The 6,613-nt window shown below is 34.4% G+C and overlaps 1 protein-coding gene across 1 annotated transcript in view; it reads left to right on the top strand.

Moving 5' to 3' along the window:
- Window positions 1-6,613, top strand: part of plekhb1 (pleckstrin homology domain containing B1) — a 55,811-nt gene that overhangs the window by 39,983 nt on the left and 9,215 nt on the right. The window lies entirely within an intron of this gene.

Here is a 6,613-nt window from a genome sequence, read left to right as displayed (position 1 = left end):
TTATAATGGAATATGGCCCAAAACACATACAGTGTATTGGTTTTTGTTGGTCTCTAATGGTATTTGTTCTATTGGTTCTATGTATTGGTTCTAATTGGAATATGTATTGGTTCTAAAGGAATATGGCCCAAAACACACTACAGTGTAGTAGTTTTAGTGGTAAAAGCTAATGGTTCCTATTTGTATTTTAATGGAAATCATTAGAATTTTCTGTAATGGTTCTGTGGTTTTTTTCAGCATGGAAGCAAGAGCCTTAAAATTACATCAATTTAAAAAAGTATTCATTACAAAAACTTTGATCAAGAAAATACAGCAAAGGAGTCTTAACCAAATCGTGATCATTTTATTATGCTTAAACTGTAGTTTAGTCCTGATTTAACTAATAAACAATAAGGTTAAAAGAGTAAAAATCAAAGTACACACCACAAAATGGCACACACTCATAAATTGTATTCACTTGAAATCCCATCAGATAAAAGTGTCTGCCAGATTCATAAAAACTGACCGTGCTGGTGTATTATCAGTTTTAGCACTTGTTATTGGGGTGTAATAAAGTATACTTATGAGCCATGAGGCAAAAATCCATTTCTCTTAAGAATTTCCTAAGAATTAGACTGATGTATGTTATATTGTATGTTATATGATGAATGACGTGCAAAACGAGGTTTCGTGATATAGTCACGTAATTTTTTTATTCTTTTTTCCGTGATATTATCACGAATTTCTGCGTTTTTCGTGATCGTATAACGAATTCCTGTTTTTGTGTGATTATCACTTATTGGTTACTCAACTGCTTTTTCCTATTTTTGTCGCATCGGTTTAGGGTTAGATTTGGTGCTTACATTGGAATGTCACTTCTTTATATATTGGTTTATACTATTTTTTCAGATTTTTGCGTTAGGGTTAGAGTTGGGGATGTCATTTGATGTAAATCTAACCCTAAACCAAAATTTTTTACTGTAATATGAACTGTATTTTACCATAAAACAGTAATACGGTATTTACTGTATCTTAATGTTGCATCGTGGAAAATATCCCTGTTGCACCAATAAAATGCAGTGTTTTTAAAATGTGCAACAAATAAAAAATACAAAGAAGTTTGTGTGTGTGTGCGCGCACACGCGTGTGAGTGTGTATCTGGTAATTATGACGTTGTGGGGATCATTTGTCCCCACAAAGATATAATAGGAATACCAGTAAATTTGTGACCTTGTGGAGACATTTTCAGATCCTCATGAGAAAAACAAGCTTATAAATCAAACAGAATGTTTATTGAAAATCTAAGGTACAATAAAGTAAAAAAAAACATATACAAAAACTAGGGGTTTAATTTTCTAGAGTTTAAGACTTTGAGCTAGAAAAAACAGCAAAGGAGTCTCAGTCTTCCGACCAAATTTGTAGAAAGTATGCTGCAATTTAGGCCTGATTTAACTGAGAATTATTAACAATATGTTTAAAAGAGTAAAAATCAAAGTACACACCACAAAACGACACATACGCAAAGATTGTATATTCACTTGAAGTCCCTTCAGATAAAAGTGTCATAAAAGATAGAAAATAATTCATAAAAGATGAGAGTACTGCTGTATTATCAGTTTTAGCACTTGTTATTGGGTGTAATAAACATCTTTTACTCAAAAGAACCAAGTAATAAAAAATGCATTAAGGCATGTATTTGTAAATTTCCTAAGAATTTCCTTACACTGTATGGGCAGGGATTGTCGGTTATGTGATAAAGGACTTGCAAAACTAGACTGTAAAAAATTCCGTAGAAATTACAATGTTATTGCAGCTGGGTTGCCGGTAATTTACCGTAGATTTAAATTTATATTATTTACTGGCAAGAGTTTGTTCAAAGTTAAATAATTTTAAATATTAAAGCAACACCAAAGAGTTTTTGCTCTTTGCTCCCCCTACAGGTTAGAAGCGTAATTGTCCATTACCCACTGTCATAAATACTGAGGCATAGCTGGCTCTGATTGGATTGTAGGTCTGCTGTAAAGTAAGTTTTTGTAGTATTCACTCGGACTACAAGACCGCTACCCGACGGTTGGAAACTTCTTTAGTGCGGTTTTGGCCGATAGAGGGCTGCAAAGCGAATGTGAAAGTGCTGTTCACCCTGTTTAGAGTGGATGAATGACTGAAACTGTTTTGGAAGCGTTATTTTAAGATAAAAAAAAAACAAGTCTTTAACAAGTCTTCATCTTTACAGAATAAAGCTATACAATAACAGTCTCATGCAATTCTGGGAACCAGAAATCATCGCCAACCTTTTTCTGTTTTTTGCTTCAGATTTTGTTTCCCAGAATGTTTTGTTTGATGCTGTTTTTTTAGAGTAGTTGTAGCGGACCGGTATATGTCAAAATTTGATTGATTTATGACCCCCTTTGACAGGGGGCGGGTCTATCAATCAAAAGCTGTACAATCTGTCTAGGTTCGAGAATGGTATATCAAGGGCTTTAGACAGCGAGTATCCTGTGCGTGTTTTACGATGTGTCAATCAGCTCGTTGTTTTTCCTGTGTGTGTGTGTGTGTGTGTGTGTGTTTTATGTCAAGCCTATGCTGTCATGTTTATTGCTGTCAAAAATAAAGTGTATAGTTTTAGACTGCGTAGTTTCACAAGCGGTCCTGTGCTGTCAGCAGTCTCTCTCTCTCTCTCTCGCCCCCACACTGCGCGTCTCGCCCCAGCGCGTCTCACAGCGGGGTCGATGTTCAGCGGACCTGTGTGGTTCTTTAGACGAAAACCTGTTTATTATAAACTAAATAAAAATTTAACCGCATCACGAGGTCCGTGAGTCTTTTCATCACCCGCTCTCTATGTCCACGCGCATTAAAACTCGCTCACCGGTGCACGCGCCGGGTGTATGGTCATATCTGCACACTGCGCGTCTCGCCCCAGCGCGTCTAACAGCGGGGTCGATGTTCAGCGGACCTGTGTGGTTCTTTAGACGAAAACCTGTTTATTATAAACTAAATAAAAATTTAACCGCATCACGAGGTCCATGAGTCTTTTCATCACCCGCTCTCTATGTCCACGCGCATTAAAACTCGCTCACCGGTGCACGCGCCGGGTGTATGGTCATATCTGCAGTTTTAAAATAAACTTAATAAATGTAATGCTGGCCACTCTGACAAAAAGTAAAGGTTTATTTTAGGTTTATTTCAAGTCTCTGATTAAACCATGTGAATGCGCGCACCGACGGCGACCTTACGCTGACGCGCACTTATATCTGACCTTAATAAACTTTTAAATGTTTTAAGACGTTTTCATCCCATCTTCAGGGTTTTTTATTATTGACTTCTTAAAACCACGTATGTATATTATTATACAACGAATCTTATCATGTATGCTCTGACAAAAGTATGATTTTAGATTTTAGGTGGAGCGGACACACATTTATGCCAAATACTGTTGAATATAAACTATTGTTTTGTCAAAAGTTTCTTTAAAGTCAATAAGGAATCAAACATTTTAGATGTATCTGGTTAAACTTAAATCTGATATTTTCTATCGATCTATTTCTTTAGTTTTCTGATCAGTCAGTGTTCACAAGCTGCTCTCATGACCGTGTGTGTGTGTGTCCGTGAGATAATTCACAGCAGGGGTGGATTGTAAAGTAGTTAGAGTCTTTTAAAACCATGGTGGTAATAATGTAATACTGTCACTCTGACAAAAAGTAAAAGGTTTATTTTAGATTTTATAGCAAACAATGCAGGATCTAAAAGTTTGTAACATCACAAATTTATTTAATGAAATATTCAGTACATGTATAGCAATGAATTGTACCAAAACCACCAGAGGCCGACAATTCTTTAGACCAAAGTCTATTTATTTTAAACTAAATAAAAGTTTAATCGCTTCACGAGATCCGTGTATCTGTTCATGTACAGCATACTGTTCATGCATTAAAGATCGAGTCCCCGGTGGGTACAACAGAGAACACCCGTGGATGCGCGTTCATATCTACCGTTTTAAAATAAACTTAATAAATATAATTCTGTCCGCTCTGACAAAATAAGGTTTTATTTTAGATTTAGGGGTTTCTTTAAACAAGTCTCTGATTAAAACATGCGAATACGTACAACAACGTAGCCAGAGGACGTACGCTGATGCGCTCTTATATCTGTCGTTAAGAAACTTTTAAACGTTTTAAGACATTTAAGCCCCTCTTGTGGTTTGAATTCATTAATGTCACCTAACATCCAAGTGTGTACATGTGTATTTACGATAAATGTAACACGATACGCATTGTAAAAATAAAAGGTTTCCTGAACATAGTATTCCAGTGCGTGTTTTTTGTCTTGCGAGTGCTCGTCATATTTATTGATGTGAAAAAAGTTTGATGTCTAAGGCGTTCAGTTTCTGGACGGGTGGTTTTTACCAGCGGTCTCTCATTCTCACCACCCCCTTATCACCCATCCAGTTTGTAGATGTTTGCATCTTAATTTAATCACTCTTTATTATTTTGCAGTCTTCGTTATGTACATCGAGCTATTGGTGGTGTTACAAGTTTACAGATTCAGACATAATGCTATCATCGCTGTTTCGTCGTGAAAGATTTAGTAAGTAAATCTAAAACATACTTTGCGTTGTTGTTTTAATCATCTAGCACTAATTTAAAGAGTTTGCCAAAATGTTGCATAAACTATAGAAATGAAATAATCTGTATTCACAAAAACAATCACAGATATATGATGTCGCTTACAAAGAAAACAAGACGATTGATGAATGCAAAATATTGTCTGAGCAGATAGAACTAAGAACAAGTCTGAAGACTGCCCAAGTTTGAAAAGCAAAAGTTTAAGAAAAATACACTAGGATGTGCATCTGATGAGTTTACAAAAAAAAATCTCAAACACAATTTGACACTAGCGAAGAAAAACTATGAACAAATGTATGCAAAAGGCAAAAGTATTAGGACTGTCTAAGTTTGAAAAGTAAAAGTTTGTTTAAGAAAAATGAGATTACAAAATCTCAGACACGAGTTGACACTAGCGAAGAAAAACGATGAACAAATGTATGAAGAGACAAAAGTCTGAAGACTGACTAAGTTTGAAAAGCAAAAGTTTAAGAAAAATACACAAGTATGTACATGAGTTTACAAAAAATCTCAAACAGGATTTGACATTAGCAAAGAAAAACTTTGAACAAATGTATGCAAAAGTATGAAAACTGACTAAGTTTGAAAAGCAAAAGTTTGTTTAAGAAAAATACGCAAGTGTGTGCATGAGTTTACAAAAAATCTCAAACACGGGTTGACACTAGCAAAGAAAAAACTATGAACAAATGTATGAAGAGACATAAGTCTGAAGACTGACTAAGTTTGAAAAGCAAAAGTTTTTTTAAGAAAAATACGCAAGTGTGTACATCTGATGAGTTTACAAAATCTCAGACATGGGTTGACACTAGCGAAGAAAAACTTTGAACAAATGTATGAAGAGACAAAAGTCTGAAGACTGACTAAGTTTGAAAAGCAAAAGTTTAAGAAAAATACACAAGTATGTACATGAGTTTACAAAAAATCTCAAACAGGATTTGACACTAGCAAAGAAAAACTTTGAACAAATGTATGCAAAAGTATGAAAACTGACTAAGTTTGAAAAGCAAAAGTTTGTTTAAGAAAAATACGCAAGTGTGTGCATGAGTTTACAAAAAATCTCAAACAGGATTTGACACTAGCAAAGAAAAACTATGAACAAATGTATGAAGAGACATAAGTCTGAAGACTGACTAAGTTTGAAAAGCAAAAGTTTAAGAAAAATACGCAAGTATGTACATGAGTTTACAAAAAATCTCAAACACGGGTTGACACTAGCGAAGAAAAACTTTGAACAAATGTATGCAAAAGTATGAAGACTGACTAAGTTTGAAAAGCAAAAGTTTAAGAAAAATACACAAGTGTGTGCATGAGTTTACAAAAAATCTCAAACAGGATTTGACACTAGCAAAGAAAAAACTATGAACAAATGTATGAAGAGACATAAGTCTGAAGACTGACTAAGTTTGAAAAGCAAAAGTTTAAGAAATATACGCAAGTATGTACATGAGTTTACAAAAAATCTCAAACAGGGTTTGACACTAGCGAAGAAAAACTTTGAACAAATGTATGAAGAGACAAAAGTCTGAAGACTGACTAAGTTTGCAAAGAAAAAGTTTGTTTAAGAAAAATACACAAGTGTGTACATCTGATGAGTTTACAAAAATCTCAAACAGGATTTGACACTAGCAAAGAAAAACTTTGAACAAATGTATGCAAAAGTCTGAAGACTGTCTAAGTTTGAAAAGCAAAAGTTTGTTTAAGAAAAATATGCAAGTGTGTACATCTGATGAGTTTACAAAATCTCAGACATGGGTTGACACTAGCGAAGAAAAACTTTGAACAAATGTATGAAGAGACAAAAGTCTGAAGACTGACTAAGTTTGAAAAGCAAAAGATTAAGAAAAATACACAAGTATGTACATGATTTTACAAAAAATCTCAAACAGGATTTGACAGTAGCAAAGAAAAACTTTGAACAAATGTATGCAAAAGTCTGAAGACTGTCTAAGTTTGAAAAGCAAAAGTTTGTTTAAGAAAAATACGCAAGTGTGTACATGAGTTTACAAAAAATC

This window comes from Misgurnus anguillicaudatus, chromosome 12 (assembly GCF_027580225.2).
Source record: "Misgurnus anguillicaudatus chromosome 12, ASM2758022v2, whole genome shotgun sequence".
In the NCBI taxonomy this organism is placed as follows: domain Eukaryota; kingdom Metazoa; phylum Chordata; class Actinopteri; order Cypriniformes; family Cobitidae; genus Misgurnus; species Misgurnus anguillicaudatus.
This window is presented reverse-complemented; position numbering and strand designations above follow the sequence as displayed.